The following is a 21,563-nucleotide window of genomic DNA, read 5'->3' as shown; positions in this document are numbered from 1 at the left end:
AAAAAACAAAGATAGTTGAAATGTTAAAGACCCCAATTCATAAATTCATAAAGCAAAATAATCAGTTATAAGGAAAACCTTTTCAGATCCTCAATCGTGATGCAATGCATGACTCAGAGGATCTGAACTGAGGAGCTAAATTGCAGTAAATGTTAATAAACATTTATTTTTATGTGCAAGGTATTAATTCAGCTGCTATAGGATATTTAAAAAGAGTAGACATTCACATTTATCTCAAGTGGCTTACAAAAGGCAAAAGGCAGAACTTGAGTGTGCTAAGGAGATTTGCATAGATTTAGGGATGTAGAGGAGAATGAGATTGATAATATCATGTACAACCTCAGAGATAATGTACAATGTCACGGTCGAGGCTGATATGAAGATAGTCAGGGCGCTGGACAAAGAATAATGCTAGATTTAAAACAATAACAGCAGAAAGAGAGAAAAAAATAGGTTTGGTGAGCTAATTGCTTCTAATAATTATACGGTGACATAAACATATCCATTAATTTAAAGTTGAAAGTTATTTGGGGTGTGATGCTGTTATTTGAATCATAAACATATGCACTATAACAATGCAAAAGGGAAATATTATGTTAACCTTGATTTAGTAAAAAAAAAAATACATTTTTTTACATAGATTGAAATTTTAGTCTTTCTTTTCCACCAGATATTTATGTGACCTTAGTCAGGCTGCAGTCTCTTTGGGCCTGATTTTTAAATGGTAAACAGAGGGAAATAATAAAAATCTCTAAATTTGCTTTCATTTTTTGTTTAATAATACTTGGCAAAACATAGTTTATAATAAAGTTAATGTCTAGAAAAATATTTAGCAAGGTTTCTCTAGGGTGCCTAAGATTTATTTTTTTACCAACATTGCACATTCATATACCCACAATTCTAGAATTTCAATAACACTTACATGTCATAGAAATGACCTTACAGAATGAAAAATTATTCTACCTTTTTCATTATGTACTTACTTATTTTATTATCATGTTAGTAGTTAAAAAAATGGACTTTGAAAATCACAGTCCCTTTTTGCATTCCTTCTGTTTCTACAAGTGTGATTTTAGGAATTCCTGAGCCTCAGTTTCTTCATCTACCTAGAGGAACTCAATAAATAAGATTTGAATGAATAAAGAAGATGCAAATAATAATAATAATGCTATATGTAGTTGTTGAGAGAATTTTGTGAGATGATATAATGAAAATGCTTGGAATAGGTATGTGCTTAACAAAAGTAGTGTTATGGTTGAGAATCATCATTTACTACAGACTTGAACAACTGGAATATAAGGAATTAAAATCACTGGGATAAAGAACTGACCTTTGATGATTCTACTTTTTATTATAGTCACTGCAAATATACTTAGAAAGAGTGTTGACAGACAGATGTGCATTCCCAATAATATTCCTATAAACTTCAAGAGCATCCACTATATAGGAATAACCCCCAGCTGAAAACAATTTGCTTGCCTTAACATAATTTCACATTTTGATTTATAAAAAAGTAAAGTAATTCCATGACATCTTGCTACCCATATCTGGAAAGCTTGTGTGACTCTTCAATAAAGCCAAAACACAATTTCACGTTGCACATCTTAAGAGTCTAGCAAAGCACATTCAGTCCTCACCAACATCATGTCAAGTGACAGTTCAAATAAATACTCTAGCCTCTACAGAAAACTGAGCACAGTATGATCTTTTCAGAACTTTTAATGATCTGGGTATATGTTTCCTATTGCTACTTGGTGAAGTTGGTCAAAGCAAGTTGTCCAAATAAAGTTTGCTCACTGTGCTGTTACTGAAAGATAGTTTGAAAGTGACATATCTGTAGCTCAGTGAAATTGGAACCTTCTTCCCTCTCTTATTTTAGACAGTTGATTGGACCTTCATACTCAACTGTCTAAAAGCAACTTAGTATGATTCTGCAATGGGATTTTTTTTATGAAGAGGTACATATGAAAAAAATACGTTCTACAAAGACCAGGGATTCAGTTAAACTGTACCCATCCCCATTATAACTTCTATTGAATGCAAATGAATTTTTACTATTGTAGCTGAAGAAAACTTTAAATGCTTCAAGAAGTGTCACTTCACAAAGTTAGATGATTTGACACCAGTAACTAATATGGTGTCAGCATTATTTCTTCTTTGTGTTCTAAGCTGAAATATGATCATTATAATTATGACAGCAGAACACTGAAAAAGTCTGTCATATATTCAAATCTCTTCCCAGCCCCAAACTGTGACTTTGATAACATCTACAAAGGTTTTTCAAATCATGAATGTTATCCTTTCCAAGAATCATCTATAGGAGCAGTGACTTCTCTTATTAACTTAATATTTCTATTCCATTGGAAACTTAGAATAACATGCAGAGTTACCCATTTTGCCTGGTAAAAATAGTTTTATCATTAATGGTATTTATTTAGATAATCTAAATGCATTAGAAACTAAATAAATAAATAAATTTTTATAATTGTTTACTTAGGATCTAGAAATGTAACAACATAGATAGGGAGAGACGGAATCTATAGGTGAATTATAGTATTTAAACCTGCTATTTCTAGATGACTAAGAATCATGATTCTTAAAAACAAATTTTTTTCTCAAGTGTTTTAATTCAGTAAAGATTCTAGGGGCGGGCCGCAGTGGCTCAGCGGGCAAAGTGCTTGCCTGCCATGCCGGAGGACCTCGGTTCGATTCCCGGCCCCAGCCCATGTAAAAAACAAACAAACAAACAAAATACAATAAAACAAGAAAATGTTTAAAGATGTTTCCCTTTCTTCCTCCCTTCCTTCCTTCCATCCTTCCTTCCTTCTCTCTGTCTTTCCTTCCCTTCCTCCCTCTCTCTTTAAAAAAAAAAAAAAAAAAAAAAAAAAAAAAAAGATTCTAAAAGATTTTAAGAAAATAACGTTTTTAAAACTGTAAAGTTTTAGTGGTGAATGTGTAACTATGTGATTACCCCATAGGGAAGTAGAGTGGTGCAGCTTCTCTCAAGGGGAATGTGGTGTTCCCACAGGAAGCTAAGTATAGGGGTGCCACATGCAGTTCCATTATAAGACAAAGACTTGGAAAAACTGAAAGCAGGGACCAAAATAGGCATTTTCATACTGTGTATGGTGGTGTTTTTCGTGATTTGCAATGGATGGAGGTGGTCTAAAGGAACACTGACTGATGAATGGAAGGGCAAAATGTGGTGTATACATACGACAGAATAATGAGTTGCTGCAGGAATGAATGAAATCATGTGGAATGCAACTAAGAGAATCAACCTTGAGGACACTACACTGAGTAAGAAAAGTCAGAAAAAAAAAGAACAAATAATGTATGATCTCACTAATATAAACTAACTATAATGAGCAAACTCTGAGAATTGATTTTGAGTGCTTAGGTTTTCAGGGGAGAGAAAGTGGGCAGAGCCAGAGCATTCTATGCTTAAGGAGTACAGAATAGTCAAATAAGACTCATTGTAAAGGTTTCTGGATTGTAAGCTCTTACAGCAGTCACATCTATTCCTGAATTTTAACACTTATTTCTAAATTCTAAGATGCCAAACTATTTATATATTAACCTGGTTGTTCTCTGGAACTTTGATATCTCAGAGTTAGAGTTCTGCAGCTCTGAAAGTCAGCACTAACCTATACAGCAACTGTTAAAGAAGCTGAAAAAGAGATCATAATCCAATTAGGGATGTGAATGTAATGGACCTGGTTAGGACTAAAGTAAATGAGAATGCAGGGTAAAGGATGATATTGTCTGTATTTTAACACTTCAACCTCTGTGGGAGTCCAAAGAAAGGGATGTTTATTTGGTCCAAAATTTAAAATTTTTGTAGCACATTATGTAATGAAAGCCAATTGATCAGTTTATTTAAATAACCTAATTACATGGAATCTAGACTAGTGAGTGAAATCACATTATTCCATACAAGTTAATGTGATACATTCCAGAGTATTTGAGGCAGAAAATGAAATGTTTTTGCAAAGTTCCTTTTGCAGAAGACTGGGCAAGAAAGGTAAAACTATTAAACATCTCCACCTGGCAAATTTATGATAATTTTTCAGCCATTAGGGATCCTCAATTTAGTAAGTCAAGCCCTTGATCTTGAGGCTTGTCCTTATGAAATTTATTTTTATAACGGTAAAGCTAGGACTGCATGTAATTATACCTAAGAGTAACCCCCAGATAGACTCTTTTGTTGCAGAAATGTGGCCTCTCTCTTTTAAGCCAACTCTGCAAATAAACTCATTACCCTCTCCCCTAAGTAGGACATGACTCCCAGGCGTATAGTTCTCCCTGGCAACGTGGGACATGACTCCCCGTGATGAGCCTGGCCCTGGCATGGTGGGATTGAGAATGACCAAAAGGGGTAAAAGAAATGGAACAAAATAAAGTTTCAGTGGCTAAGAGATTTCAAATAGAGTCGAGAGGTCATTCTGGAGATTACTCTTATTCAAGCTTTAGCCAGATATTTCAAACTACCACTGTTTGCCAAACCCCAACAACAGTATTCCTGAAAACCTTAGGGAGTGCCCTGGGTTCTTCTATCTAAGTCTCTATAAAAGATTTTCTATGTAAGTTTATTTTCTCAGAAACTTAACACCTCCAGATTGATCCCAGGCCAGATTAATCCTGAAACCCAGAGGTACCAGACTTTCCAAGAATAACACCCAGTTTCAATCCTCTGCTCCATAAGGCCAACCCCCATTTCTAGCATGAAGAAGTTAAAATGGCAATGCCTTGATATCTCTGAAGATTAAGAAACAGATCAATGAGAGGAAGGGGTGTAACTGAGAAATTAGGATTTAACAAATAACTGTGACTACTGACTCATTATATAGATATTTCTTTTTTAGAGTCAAGTGTTCTAGAATACCCAGAAGAAAAAATCTGAAGTGGCTGAACTGTAATCCAGTAGCCCTGATCTTTGATAATGATTGTATTGCAAAAAAAAAAAAAAGCAAAAACAAAAACAAAAAACCTTAGTTGCCCTTCTTCATATGCATCTACCTCTGGATGCTTTGTTCTGTTCCACTGATATGTGTGTATCAGTTAATACTACGCTGTTTTAATTAACCTACCTCCATTGTAAGTCTTAAATTTGGGTAGACTGCAAAAGTAATGGTCAATAAGAGGTAGAGGCAAGGGGTATGGAAAGTAAGAGTTTTATCCATTTTTCTCTTTATTTCTTTTTCTGGGGTAATGCAAATGCTCTAAAAGTGGTCATGGTGATGAATTCACAACTATGTGATGACACTGTGAGCCACCGGTTGTATTCTTTGAATGGACTGTATGGTGTGTGAGGATATCACAATGAAATTACATTAAAAAAAGTGTTAGTTAGTAGCTGCTACTAAACATGATTAAGAAAAGCAAATCAGTTAGCAGAACTATATTTCTCTGAAACAAAACATTCCAGGGTTTGAAATTAACCCAAAATCAAAAAATGTTTATTAAAATTTAAACTAGAAGATAGATTTATCTCAGAAATGTAGGCATTTTTATAAAATAATAAAATTAAATAGCAAATTAAAAATGTTCAAATGTGAAGGTCAAACACTGAAATAGAAGGGTAAATTTGGCAAGTTAACTTCAGATTCATTATAATGCTGATTTTTAGAATTAAACCAGCTATATCATTAATAGACAACCGAGAGGAAAATAAAGATAAAATAAAGATAAGGCAATTTCTGCTATAGTTGAAGAATAGATGATGGGCTAATATAAGAATATTGTCCTTTATATTTCAAAAGTTGTAATTTAAAAATCCACCTCAGTAGATAAATTGTCTTAAAAATATGCTTAATCAAGACATTTTGGAAGCTATCTTTCTTCATGAAGAGGAAAATGACTTTAATACCTTGAAATTTACTTTTTATGACATTTTAATAGAATTTAGGTAAACTGCTAGTGAATTTCAAAATTGTCGCTGTACTTAGTCAGTTAATGGAAAAATTCAATCACAATCTTAACTACTGCTTGAAAAGACACAACTAGGAATATGTGCGTATATATATATCAAATGTACAAAGTTATTTTTCTTTTCTGGGTTATATATTCTTCATGCGTTAAAGGGATATGTCTCCTTCCTAATTGGTTTTAAACTTATTTTAACCTTGGAAATTAATGTTTAGTGGAAATCTTATGCAAAATCCCAATACACAACAAATCAAAGTGCCACTATTCTAGCTGGAGTAGGGTGGAAACCATGGAGGTTGGCTTCTCCTAGCACACCTGGCATCTCCTAAGGCAACAGTGAGAAACTCAGGAGTGCCATGGCATACTGGACTAAATGGTTCCTTCTTTTCCCCCTAAAGTTTATAATTTTTGAGAAAAATGTCAAGTTATACCTGTTTTCTCCTTCTTTATACCCTATGCATACAAATGAACTAATGGCTTGCTTAAGAGCCATATCCTAACATCAGTTTAATGGAAAGGTCTTTTAAATGTCTTACCTCTCCCAGATTTTAGTTTTAACCATTGGTATACAGAGTGATAAGTTTGTAGCTAAAGGTACTATCTGCGGTGTTTGCCAATTCCATGGTTTACAATACCCTCACACTGTTCAATTTCAAACTACAAACAAAACACTCTTTCAGAGCAGACATGTAAGCAGGTTAAATTCAGATCTAGCCCAGATGAATTCTTAGCTTTGGCATAAACCTAAACGAAGTCAACATTTAACAAACTGTACCACGGAAAACCCTCTGTTGTTGAATTAAAGCACTGATCATTCCATTAATTTCTTCAACAAACTGATCACTGATTATTTTCAAAGGGAAAAAAAAGAAAAAGAAGCCTTTATTTCCTAAAAATCAACTTATTTAACCATGTCTGAGAGACAATTCTTTTAGGGATAGGATGAACAATTTAAATCTCAGTCATTTTTGAGGGTTTTCATACTTTTGAAGGAATGTGCCTCTTTTAGGTAAGTTGCCTCTGACATAGCAAGGCTTGGGGGATAGGTGGTTAAAGACCTTGTCCTCAGATTCACACCACACATGCAATAACTAATGGAAACTGCTCATATTTATATGGTAACTCAATGACCTATCATCTTCCGGTGCAAAGATTCCATACTTGGGATTCTTCCTTTTCCTTTTCTCATTGTCAAACACAATATATGTATTTTTATATAAAAGTAATGAATTTCAAAGCACACCACAACACTTAGTTACAGAACAAATTTCAAAGTTTTGTATGGGTTATAGCTCCACTTTAGGTTTTCCTTCTTGCTGTTCCTAGCACTGGAGACTAAAGGAAATATCAATAGAATGATTCAGCAGGTATATTCATTTGTCAAATCCTATCTTCTCTGTTATAAATCCTCCTTCTCCTTTTATCTTTCTCCAAGTCTTTATGGGTATTTGGGCTATTCCCATTCTAACGTTTTCATGTCAGAAAGGACTGTGAATACTATGAGATGGGGGAAGGAACCAGTCGATGTTTTGGAGAAGCTGGCCCCTCTGGGTTCCAGACCTTACCTGGCCTAGGAACCTATCTTGAGGTTGCAGTTTTCTAGAGAGTAATCATAACGCCCAAAGTTTTGTAGAATGTCAGATAGAGTCCTAGGTGTAGTTCAACATTAACAGGAATGGTTTGAGTTGGGATTTGGCAAACCATGGTAAATAGCAATATCTAACTGAAACTTGCAAAAGAGAAGCTTCTAGAGTAACCTCTCGACCCTATTCAAACTCTCTCGGCCACTGATACTTTATTTGTTTCTTTTCCTCCTTTTAGTCAGGATGGCATTGTTGATCCTATGGTGCCAGGGCCCGGCTCATCCCTGGGAATCATCTCTCACATTGCCAGGAGACTTTCACCTCTGGATGCCATGTCTTGGGGTTTCTTTTTAATGTTCAGAGCATCAGGGCAAAACATGCTCCCTATTCCCATCAATTCATCTTCTTCATCCGTCCTCTTTGCTGCCCCTTCCACAAGCTATGGCTTGAATCTATGTCAAACATATTTTCTCCAAAAACTGTTTATCCTCTAAATCCTCTCAATTCTTCTAGCTTAGGTGACAGAAATAATCCCAGGCTTTCTCTGTATTCCATACGATTATATTTTGTTCCTGACGTAACAGACACAGAGCCAATACACTGCATGAATTAGACCAAGGGCAAGGGGAGACTAACAGATTACCACTCAAAAGTACCATGGCACCATCATAAAGGAAGAGCATATTACTCAGTCTCGTATAGGTCACAGAAGACATTTCAGAGGCAAAAACCTTAACTATGTATGAATTAGTCAGGTAGAGGAGAGAAGCACTGAACAAAGATACGGATTCACGAGCAGGGAAACGCAATTGATTCAATGCTGCTGAAGCACAGAGATTGTGATCAAGATTGTTAGAAGACGTTAGTGAATTGTGGAGAGAATGCTAACACACAGCTTTGCACATTATGTTCGGGATGCGTTACTGGGGCAGTGGGAGCTGGTATTTAAAGTTTTAAGGAGGAACATGTGGAAATATTGCCCAAGGTGGAAAGGGAGGAGGCCAAAGGGGTTTCTTTGAGAGAAAGGAAAAGATTTAAGAATGGTTATAAATAAAGATAACTTTGTGGATAGCATTGTGGGAAGTTGTTGACAGGTTTTTACCAATAGTCTCAAATTTCCTAACTAATAAAAAAACAAAGATAATGGTATGATGGCCATTTTCTACTTGAATTACATACATTATTTTATTTAATTTAAAAATAGAAATGATAGAAATCTTTTTTTAAAATTTTTAAATGAATTAACTGATATCCAACAATTTCAGATAAGTATTTGAAATATATACAAAGTAGGTCTTGGATTTGAGCCTAAATGAACTTAAGCCTAACTTAAAAGTACATGCTGTTAAACACCATTTATACATTTTTCTGACAACCAGTAGGAGGGAAATTTCTCTGTTGATAGTGTGGAGGACACAGGTCATTTGTTGAGGACAGTGATACTTTAAAACAGCCATTTTTAGACCAAGGATGATACCTAATTGGCTGTGGATTAAGATTGACTTCACTGAGGGTGGAGTCCATATATCTTTAATTGTAACAGTCTTTCCTGTTGGGTCATTTTCTTCAGCAATACTCGGTCTCTCAATAGAAGAGTGGAGAAGGAAGACTATGAGACCAACAGCTCTATTCATCAAGCATGGTGGAATGACTTACATGAAAAAAAAAAAAGCAGAAGCAACTCAAAATAAAGTACTTCAGATAGGGTACAAGGAACAGGGTATAAATTGAGTACATAAGCCAACATTTCCTACTTCGCTTCCTGGTAAATTGTTTTAATACTTTATATCAAAGTCTAACATGTACTTTTCAATTGAGATGGTAATCTGTGCGAAGAGCTACTAGTATATGAAAATAAATTCTCCTTCCATCCATCTTAGTAATGGAAGACTTTTCCTAGTCTAAAATAGCCAAGTTCTTTAGTCTTTATTTGAGGATCTATTTATAATCTCTTCTGTTATTCATAAACTCTGATACTTCTGTCTTTTTCATACATCTGAAAGTCTCCACATAGCAGAAACATAATTTAAATATCTTAAAATTTATTATTCTAGTATGAATTCATAATCATAACATAATTATTAGTAATATTATATAGTTGTATGGTTATTTAAATTCCATTTAATCTATGATGCGTTTTCATCTCCAGCTTCTTGAATCTTACTGATTTATCTTGATTCCATAATTCTATAGTACTTTGGTCTTCGCCCCATATGACTGTACTTATTATTTTTCAGTTATTTGATAAATTACATGTTTTTCACTCATGACTCTTGCATATTTGGAATCTTCAGTCATCAGCAAAATAAAACCTAGATTTTTAATAAAATGCATTACTTAACAAAAGCTAAAGCTTAAGATATTTCAAAGGATTATTTTATTTGTTTTATTGGTTAATTGAGTGATTTTCCTAGTCTTCTCGATATTTTGTTTTTGGGATTTCCATCACTGGTTTTCTGTCACATTCAATCCATTCATAAATTCTCTACTAGCTTATAAAACAAAAAACAATACAATGCATCAAGAAATATCTCTCTACATAAATGTCTTAATTTGTACATTATGATCTTTATGCATACCTTCATATCATATATAATTTGCTCTGATAAAAACCTTGTTTTTCTACTTTCATTTTTGGCATGCAGATATGGCAGGTTAGGTATAATTTAGAAGAAACTGTTATGCAGCCTGGCACTTCGCTCTCTGTGCCCAGCCATCATAGCTGGCATTGTCTCAGCACTGAGACTTTCTGTGGTGGTGGCCTTTCAGGCTTCACGGCCACTGGACCCTACTGGACTGTGACTTCCTTGTGTTTCCACCTTGGTCACCCTCCTTACCTTCCTCCTTTCTTTTGTCTGGCTTCTCCTTACTGGGGGTAGGGGGGTGTAGATGTCATACAACAGAACTCTCTATAGAAAGGAAATCACCAAAGCACTGAAAAGGATACTAAGATACATATTATGTGCTTAGACCCAAAAGGGCCTCATATTTTAGTAGAATACAAGTAAAACATGAATATGTTATAAACTAAAAAATGTCACACAAGAAATGCAGAGTCATAGGAAATTTTGGAGGAGGGAGACAATTATTTTGAGGAAAAGTAAGAAAAGCTTCCTAATAGAAGTCAGATGTGATCAGAGATTTTAAAAACTTGATTAAGATTTTGACAGACGGAAATTGGTTGGAAAGGAAGAGCGTGAGTAGGCAGGCAAGCAAATCATTAGGTCCTCTGAAATTCAACTTTTATATCACTTACAAGTGCTTTCAGAGTAATTCTCTAAGTCGACGAGTCAATCCTTACAATTGCCCTAATATTGGAAATATAGCAGAACCTAAATCTCTTCCTAAAAATAGTTTTTAAATGAATCACATATCATTAAAAAGTTCAAAAAAATAGCCCCAGATATAGATTTTTCTGTGCAGTTAGTTTCTTGAGAAATAGCTCCAAAATAGAGATGAATAACAAAATATATCTCCAAACCATGTTTTTCTTTTGGTATTATTTTCTGATTATGTATATTGACTAAAGCATGCTCTGAACATTTTATGGCACTTGATCTTCATAACATTCCTATGAAATAAATGTTATTTATTTATTTACAAATTTAGAAGGAAATTCAGAATGGTTATATATCATGTCCCAGACCATACAACTGGAAAATATTGGTGCCAGGCTTTAAAATCTTTTTGAGCTATTGACCATGACATTGTTCTAAAGATTTTTTGATTTCCGTGTAACATACAGAAGATATGCATGATAGGTATTTGAAAACATAAAACTTGAACTTAATAGAAATGTAGATATTGAAATATGACAACCATCTATATAGAGGTAGGTTAAATATGCAAGTGAATGGGAAATAAGGAAATGCAATGTATAGAAGCAACTTGGACTACAGAAAAGCTTTCCAAGGGGAACAGGAGTAGTTTCATCCTTAGCTTCTTACTTTAAGCCTTTTTTGCCCTTTATCAGTTGCCCCAAATTCAACTTCTATTTAATCAGTTCCAATGAACAGATTTTCTTCCTAGTTTCACGATTGTCTTAAATGGCAACGAGTTGAGTAAATATACATAGCTTTCTGAGATAGTTTCATGAGAATTCAAAGATGTAAAGATCCTCCCAGGTTAAAAGAAGACTCAGTGTTATTTTACATCAATTCATACGCACACAAACACACTCTAAGAATACATATGTGTGTATACATCCATTTTACATTTTTGCTTTCAGTTACATTTTCACTTTAAAATGGCAAACTGAATTCATGAACTTTAATTTGTCTTTTCTTAAACCCTATACAAAAAGCACTATAAAGGAAATTATTTTAAAAGACTTCGACAAAGATGGAGAGATCTGGAGATGAGACAACTGTAACAAGATTTTGGAGGCTGGAGCAGATGGTCAAGTGGGAACTGGTTTAGCTGCCCTGAGAAAGTTAACCCCAAATCTGTGGTGGAGAACACCACGAACCTTATTCGCGACACAGATTCCTAAAAATGTACATAAATTCTGAACACCAGGCACTTCTGGAAATGGTGAAGACAGCAATTGCTAAAATAAAGAGGCCTGTAGAAAACTGTTTCTGACGTCACTATATAGCTTAAAGCCCAACTTTAATACAGTCCTGCATTAAAATCTGGAGGTTTATTCCATTTGGAAGCAAACCATGGTGCATCTGGAGGGGATGGATACTGAACACTAAATGCAGTAAGCAGCAGCCAGCCGTCTCCTCCCAATGACTTTCACGCCAGCAGCCTGCAGAATTTTGACAGCCCCAATCTTCATTTTCAGGCAGTGATCAAGGACTCTGTTGGGGGGAATTTGAACCCTGACACCAGAAGGTCCACAGAAAGGGAACATCTAGAGAATCCTCAGCAAAGTATCCATCTTTCACCCAGTGCTCAGAATCCTGAATTAGTTTTTAGTGTCTTTCACTTGGTAATGAGCATAAAGTCAAATGAAAGAGCAGATATCGGAATAAAATCTCTAACATAGATGATAAGAACCAAAGAAACAAAGATAAAAAGTCATGGAAGGAAGAAGACAATGGAAGGAGGAAAAAAGGGCTGAAAGATATGTAATTCATATTCTCACAGTAATAGGATAATCATTAACCCTGAAATAAGAACAAGAATAGATGTCGTGAAAACCAAAAAAAAAAAAAAAAAAAATGCCCTTAGAATTTAAAATCTTGATGGTTAAATGAAAACTCCCATAAGAAATTTATATGACAATGTTACCAAATCTTATACAAAACTGACAACAAAAAGACAAAATGGTATCAGGAGAGAAAATATATAAAAAAATAGAAATCAATTTCAGAATTCCAAAATACAAATAATAGAAGTTCCAGGTGGAGAGAGGAGAAAAACAGATGGTTGGAAATATCTAGTAAAATAATTAAAATATTTCTAGAACTGAAGGACATGAATCGCCAAATAGAGAGTTCAGCAAGTGCCCAGTAAAATGGGTTAAGATAGATCCACACCAAGACATACTGTATGGAGACAAAGTAAATTTCCACAAGTTTCCAGAAGGAAAAATAGAATGTTCAGTCACACTAAAAGGACCGGGAATCAGAATTGCTTCTGACTTCCAAACAGCCACCAGGAAAGCAAGAAGTCCATAAAGCAGCGTAAAATTCTGAAGGAAGGACCTTCTGCTGATGATGGCCCTGATCCTGCTTTCCTCTCCAGGACCTGCTCGCTCCTGGATCTGCTAAGGTCACTTCTTTCCTTCTATCGTGGTGTTTCTGCTTTGGTTTGCTCCTGAGAGCTGGAGGTAGGCAACTGTGAAAACACAGAAGCAAAAAAGCCAAAGCCCTTTTCTTCTGCCTCTATGCTGGTCTCTTTGAGTACCCAGTCCACACTGCAATTAGATGCCCCACCAATAGTAAACTCCTAAACTTTAAGGTATTCTAATACGGTAATTCCTCTGAAATCACCTCGCCTCTCCACGATATGCCCAGTTTCTTTCTCTGATTCTTACTGTACTTCCATGTCTCCTCTTCTAAGGCCCCTTCCTTTATACTCAGCTAACAGTAGACCCCCCGACTATCCTTATCAATGTTTAGAACTCCATTTTTTCTCCTAATAAATGATTATTACAAAGCTACCTGCTTGGATCTCTGTTTGATACTTCCACCTCAATAAATCTATCTTTCAAGAGAAAATCATATTTGTCTTTTTAATGTTTTACTAAAGGAACAGCTATTAGCATAAAAATACATTATAAGGCATAGTCACTGGAAAAAAGAATAACCAAAAGAACACATGTGACTTTCCTAATTTTAACATACCTTCTATTTAATTGCATCAGTAAAGAAATGCAGAAGATATTTAGGATATAATTTACTCATATATTGTACAAAGTATTACTGTTTCCACATAATATAGAAAACTGATAAAATCTTCAATAATAAGGATGCATTTAAAATCTATTCTTGTATTTGCTTATAATTAACATGTGGACATTCTATCCCCATGTAATTTAGAACAAGGTGGCTGGGATCAAAATGAAACTATCCAATGTATATTTTCATTGAGTTTAAGAGCACAGAGAACTTGAAATATATTGGAAAGATTTCTGACTATGAGAAGCTTTCATTTTATCATAGATGCATTACCTCCTTTATTATATTTTCCCTTAATTTAAATCTTAAATAATCATGATGAGACTCCATTCTGTTTTTAAGGTTATTCAGTCAATGGCTCCAGTAAGTTCTTCCGTATAATTTTAGCCTATTCTCATCTAGTTTCTGCTCAGCCTCATTAAGCTAGCTGGCACACTTCATAGCTCAGAAATGAGAATGATCATGTAAAATGAAGAGAAGAGTTGATTTTTTTGTTGTTGTTAGTTGCAAAAGATATGCACAGAGTATAGCAATTCTTATTACCGGGCTGGAGAGTTTGACTCCATCATCAAAAAATAAATTGTCAGTCTGCATTAATGAAAAATGGGTAACATAACAAAAATAGTGGATCAGAGAGATTAATTTAAAAATTATGCACAACTCTTATTAGAGCAGAAGAGGCTGAAAACAATTGGTTTGGGGGAACGTCAATAAAGTAGACAAGAGTTGGTAAGAGCAAAGATTAACAGGGTGGTCTTAGATAAGGGGCCTTAGATAAGGTGTGTGTAGGTATTAAAAGGACATGGTTAAAGAGGAAACAGAGAAATAGTCTAAGACAGAGAGGGGAACAAAGGAAGTAATTTAAAATGCTTTAAAGAGAAATAAGCAAATTGAAAATTATTATGTATGAATTTAGAAAATAAATTACTATGGAATCTTCTGAAGTTTTGAGACTCGCATTTTTAATAGGCAATAGCCCAGGCAGTAGGTATTTGTTGGTACCAAGGGTTTCTCTCTGATGTTATAAGACAGTAAAAATGATAAATTTATATATTTTCAAAATATAAATATTATACATTCAAAAGCTGTTTCCTTCTGGTAAAAAATTGGATGTATTGGAAGAATGAAACTTTTAGTTGTGAGAAAAGAATGAATTAGTACATTATCAAAGGTGGGATTTTTAACAGACAGCAGTGTTTCTCCAAGAGGGTGTGCGAGCATGGGTATGTGCTCATGTTTCTTCTGACCATTTGTTTCCATACATGGCTTCACTTTTATGATAATGCTTGGAAATTCTGCCAGAATATTTTAGAGTACCTATATTATACTTTATAATCAATAATGTCATGAAATTGCAGTGCTGAAATTTCATTTGTGCATACAATTACTTGAATTCACAGTACCAATTTCATTGTAACTACAATTCATTTAAAATGACAGCATTTATTTTTGTTTTCCATTTCATGACATAGCATTTCAAACAGAGAAGTTTTGAGTATGATATAGTCATCATTCACATATCTACCAGTAGTATTTCAAAAATAATATATGTATACATATGTATGTTTCTCTATAGGCAATTATATAAACTTAAGAGTTCTTGTTCTCATTGACATAAGAAGTTATAGATACAACTGGAGTCCCTTTGAAAAACTTTTATTCCCATTTATTTCATTCCCTTCCCAAAGTTAGCCACTGTTCAATTGAGGTCCCATATATGGATGTTTTATGCTTTTATACTATATGCCACCAATACATAAACAATATAGAATGATCCTTTCTGTTTTACAATAGTCATGCATGTGCTTATATTGCATGTGTCCTCTACAATGAACTCTTGGCACTAATGTTACACTTCTAAATATATCCACCTTGATATATGTGATATAAATTCAATACTTTGCAAATACATCAGAACTGTTTCATTAACTTCTCTAAAGGTGGACATACAGGTTGTTTCTAATTGCTCACTCTCCCAATTCTCAATGACTATCCTTGTGAACATATTATTTCATATCTATGCATGAGTTTCTCTAAGGTATATAGCTAGATGGTCAATGATTGACTTCTATAGGATATTGCCAAAATATGATCCAACCAATTGTAAATTGATTCTCACTGTGCCTTAGGAGTTTGCATTTTTTTTTTCTTTTGAATCATTTATTTGGCCATATCATTTATATAATTACAAGCAATTATTCATTGGAAGAAATGAAAATACCTACACAATAACCCTAAAGTATGGTAAGCCAATCCTATTTTACTTTTTTATTTTATTTTATTTTATTATTTTATTTTTTTATTAACGGAAAGAAAAAAAAAAGAAATTAACACAACATTTAGAAATCATACCATTCTACATATGCACTCAGTAATTCTTAACATCATCACATAGATGCATAATCATTGCCAAAATATGATCCAACCAATTGTAAATTGATTCTCACTGTGCCTTAGGAGTTTGCATTTTTTAAAATATTTTATTGGTTAGGTACTCTCTTCAGAAAATTGCCATTTAGATTCTTCTCAATCTTTGTATTTATTTGTCTCATAGAGTGGTCAGAGTTTTCTATTCTTGCTTACATCCTTTGCATTTGCATTGCAAATACATTATTCCAGTTTTTGGCGGGTTTTTTCAGTTGTTTATGGAGACTTTTAATATATATAGAGGTGTTTTTTAATATAAAACTTTCTTATATCATTAGTGCCGTTTATTTTGTATTTAAGTACTATTCTTCCTAGTTAATTAAGATCATCTGATATTTGCTCTTAAAACATCCATTTGTTTTTCACACTTAGGCTTATAGTTCACATGAAATTTTGCTTACTATAACTAATACGAAGTAGGGATCTGATCTTATTTCATTTTTCTATGAATATTTTAAGTATATGGAAAATATTTGCTATAGTATTTTCACAGATCATGGGATTAGCTGTGGTACTTGTTAAAAATTCAAATTCAAACCCCTTCCATGGATCTAATAAATTATAATCCACAGTACATCAATAAATTCTTTGGGTTATTAAGTTTGTCCTGATTTATTGAACAGTTCATGTGTTTTGCCCTGTCTTGCAATTACACTTCTGTCATATATCTACTTTCTATATGTGTTTTTTGTTATGTTCTGGCTCTTCTATTATACTAGTTGATTTATAATCCCAGTACCAGTCTTGTGTTACAATTATTATAGGTTTATAATACATTTTCCTTATTATATTAGTCATCATTATCCCATTATCTTTTGACAGTTTTTGATGCTTACAAGAATTGTGATTAGAGTAGTGCTGTCACTCTTTTAATGTGTTCTGGGTTTTGTTTCTGGTTAATTTTGTACTTTTGTAACTTGACATGATTAAGCATGCAATTATTTTCATTACTCTCCTCTGCTTTGGTCATGATTCTTCAAATAGATAGTGTATTTATTTTAATTCTGGAAAATTATTGACCAGTATGTTAAATGGATATTGCTTCTCTTCTTTTTACAGAAGTCCTATAAATTGTCTGTTCGGTCTTCCCAAAGTAACTTCCATATCTTCAGCTGCTTTTTTATTATCTTTCTATTAAGTCCCCCAAAAATGGCTGATTTTTTTTTTTGGATGATTTTGGATTGATGGATGAAGTTTCCCTGCACTTATCTACCTTATAATTTCCAACCTAGATGAAGGCAATGACTCATTTCTCTGCACTAATCAGTATAGTACCAATGCTGTGCCTTTGAGGTTTATCTAGATTAGGAATTCTTTGCTGTTTTGCTAGCATCAGTTTGGATTTCACACTCTAACATTAAATTTTTTCTTCATCTGCCACCTGGAAATTATTTTTCTGTTCTTTTTTGGGGGGACCACCCATTTTTTAAAGTTTTTTATTATATTTAATTTTGAGAATTTTTTTTTTACATGCTTTATGGTGGGGGTCAATTTTATTCTCATTTACAAGTGACTTTCTCATTACTGCAGAACAGTTGTTGAATTTTTGCTGTTGTTGTTGTTTTCGTTGTTTATTGTTGTTTGTGGGAAGTGCATGGGCCGGGAATTGAACCAGGTCTTCTGCATGGCAGATGAGAATTCTACTACTGAACTACCCTTGCACTCTTTCTTAATGCTGAAATTTTATGTACCTATATCTCAAGATTGGTTGTGGATAATAACTCAGTCTCCCATGTTGCAAAAGATTCTAGCATTTAATAATTATCATGTACGGGCACATACTAATGTTTATTGCCAACAATCTTTTCTATTTGCTTGGGAACTCATCTTGAAATATTTTGCCGATCAAGAAGGCAGCCATCTAATTTACTTTTATAATTAAACATTGAATCACAATCTTATAGACTTTATTGTCTTATGTTATTTCACAAAAATGAGACAGATATGACATCATGAAAATAATATAATGAGGAAGTACCAATCAATGATTGATTGGTGTGGAGTAATGATTAAATAATGGAAGTAGTCGTAAAGAATAGATTTCATATTTTAGCCAAGAAAGGTCAAAAGATGCTATAATGCTATAAGCCCACTATAAGATTAGACAAACTGAGAAGGAAAGTTGTTTTGCTAAGAGTAGGTTTATTTTAAACTCAGCACCTTCAGCATAGAAAAACATATCATATTCACATTAAAAATAAACATTTAGTTTTACTGAAATACCAACAAAATTAATTTACTAAGGTAAATTTGGAAACTATAGTATTTATACTTAAGTTGTATTATATTTATTCTTTTGTTTAGGCTTTATAAATTTCTATTTTTAGAATAGTTATCCATATATCAAATGTATAGTTACATACGGATAATTATAAATACAATAAAATAACTTAAGTGAGCATATGTAATTTTCAAAGACACCCCTTGAATTAGTTTACATTAACGTAATATTCATACTTTGTATTTATTTGGGAAATACATGGTGAAATTTTAGAATTGTATAATCTCAGATCATTTGAGGATATAAGGATTAACATACAAATTATCCCAGCATCTCACATAGAGGTAAAAATTAAATTGATTATACATTAAAAAAATAATTCCATCCATTTTAATTTTATTTGCACTGGCTGGGAATGATATAAAGGGAAGACTTTTTTTTTTTTTTTTTTATCCCTTTTGGTCCCTCCTTCTAGTATTCAACCAAATATTATTTATACTTTAGTATACAATAGGGTAATTACTTTCAGTCGGGATCCAAAAACAACTTCTAGAGATGATTTCTGGAATATATGTATTTTGTTTTATATTAAATTTTAGAACACAATTTATGCATAAGTTTTGGGTTGGCTGATACAAAGAATCACTGTATTACAGATGATTTTCTCTAGCTCTTCATATAAGTGTGGTGTGAAAGATAACATATGCCTAAAATGAGTATCTCCATATAAATATGGGTTGTAGACCAAAATGACAAAACATATTAAAGAAATATTTCACGGGTATTCTTTTCTTTGCATGTTTATAATGTTGAGAGGAGAAAACATTACAAACCACATAAAACTATAGAATTCTTTTTATGTGTTTGGAGAATACAACTGAATGTAAAGAAGCAACTTGGGATTCTGTCTGAGTTGGCACAACTGAAAATATCCATCATTATAGATAATAGTAAAGGGCTTCAAATAGTAAAGTCCTTCAAATTGTGTAGGTAATTTCCATACAGAAACATAAAACTCAGAAGATGACAATTAGGATGGGGAAAATCTGCTTCAGTGAAAGTGGAAAAATATTTTCATATGGGGTTTTCCTTCACAAAGAGTAAATAGCAACAAAAAGAAACCTGGCATGGAAGGCTAAAGGACTGATAGTTGACTAGATGACCAAGAAAATAATTAATGAATTTTTCAGTGTTTATTTCTGTCTAGATTGTACTGGTAGAATCATATATATTTTTTAAAAATATTTTACAATTTATAATATATATTATAGATATATCTTACATATTTTACTTTTAAAAATGTTTTATATATTTTAATATCCTTTTCTAACTCTTATTCCTGAATTTTATCAAGTCTTTATTTAAGATTATCTATTATTTCTCATCTGTCCTATAAGAAATGTGAAATGAATGATTTTTCTTCGTTTGTTCCTTTACTTGTTTGTTTTGCAGATTTACTAGACTGGATCTAAATACATAAAGAAAACAAGAATGTCTGTGGAGTCTATATATGATGCTAACAACAGGTAAATAATACAGAAAACTCCAAAACATGCAAAGATAGAATCGGAGAGAACTGTCTTTCCACAGTGTTTATTGAAGATGATACTTTTATTTATCTCTAGGAGAAACTTAGCTTGTATTTCATGAATATCTTCATTGTTAAGATATGCCAGTAAAGGCTGAAAGCTTCTGAATGTTGAATGAATGGCAACACTTCTGCTCCTTTACAAAGCCAAATGCTATACTGTGTTATAGGTATCCAGGATTTTTTCCTGGTAGAATTCACCTAAGGTAAAGCAAAAGAATTACAAACATTTGAATCTTCTTTGTATGAGACACACTGCTGAACACATCTCTTTCCCCTTTCCGAATTCCTTTAACCAAAAATGAGAAATGAAGAATTCCTGGAGCACAGTGACATGAAATTCTTAGATTATGGAGTCAGAGAAAATTAAGAAAAAATAATGGAAAGTCTGAAAAAAGACAAGAGAAACCACCCAAAAAGAGAGCTCTAAAGACTTTTTTTTTAGAATCTTTCATATTATAATTTGATTTTTAAATTTTTCTATGTAAAGATTTTTTCCTGTTCTAATAAATGTATTTGTTGGAATATTACATATTAATATTACTTATTAATTTTTTCTTGTATGCTGTATGGCAGGGGTTACATTTCATTCATTTCCCATGTGAGTATCCAGTTATTGCAGCCCCATTTGTTGAATTTTTGTTTTTTGTTTCTTTGTTTGTTTTGCTTGTTTGTTTATTTGGGAAATGCATGGACCAGGAATGGAAGCCAGGTCTCCCACATAGCAGGCAAGAATTCCATCACTGAACTACCCTTGCACCTCCTACATATTAATTTTGATTAAATAATTTTTCACATATATTTCTACAAAAGGTTATAATCCAAGCTTAACTATATTTTCTTGTTAGACCCATTTTTTTCTAATGCATTGTAAAATAAATAATATTTCAATTCCCTTTGTCATAACTGGTTATAAGCCAGTTTCATTTATTCAATCATTAATTTTGGTAAAAAATGACATTTCTAAATTTTATTGTTTTTACTTTTGGCTAGTGTCTTCTGAACTGTGAACAATAAGTGATTACTTTTGAGGCCTTTAACTGATATTCTTGTCATACCCCCTTCTAATGCTATAGCTTCAGAATTACTAAGGCTTTAACAAAATTGCTTAATAATTTAGAACTCCAGTGACAAAAACCACATTATACATTTTTTCCCAATTGTTTAAAAACTCTTAACATAATTATTTTATGCTATTCTCTTACATGTTGCCATGTTTGAAAATACTGAGCTGTTTAATCCAGAATATTTACAAATTTTGTATGTTCTAGCAAAATTAGATGTTGAGTTTATATTAATCAGTTTTGCATATTTTTAAAATATTGCAATTATAACTGAATATTACCTTTTAATAAATTCAGTAATTTTTAAGTGTACCTGAGAAAGTACAGCAATTTAAGTGACTTGTATATATTCTTCAACCTACGATTCTGCTTTAATTCTAAACTTAAGTACTATTAATTGAA

The 21,563-nt window shown here is 33.0% G+C and overlaps 1 protein-coding gene across 9 annotated transcripts in view; it reads right to left on the bottom strand.

The window, feature by feature from the left end:
• Positions 1-21,563, bottom strand: part of FSTL5 (follistatin like 5) — an 875,733-nt gene that overhangs the window by 597,629 nt on the left and 256,541 nt on the right. The window contains exon 1 of one of the 9 annotated variants that reach the window (XM_077139636.1): positions 3,581-3,662. The exons of the other annotated variants lie outside the window; for them this stretch is intronic. The gene's annotated coding sequence lies outside the window, so the exon portion shown is untranslated. Of the gene's footprint in view, positions 1-3,580; positions 3,663-21,563 lie in introns of those variants that run through there. 9 annotated transcript variants of the gene reach the window in all.

Source organism: Tamandua tetradactyla, chromosome 22 (assembly GCF_023851605.1).
Source record: "Tamandua tetradactyla isolate mTamTet1 chromosome 22, mTamTet1.pri, whole genome shotgun sequence".
Lineage (NCBI taxonomy): Eukaryota > Metazoa > Chordata > Mammalia > Pilosa > Myrmecophagidae > Tamandua > Tamandua tetradactyla.
The sequence above is the reverse complement of the archived record's forward strand: the minus strand, read 5'-3'. Positions and strand labels throughout refer to the sequence as shown.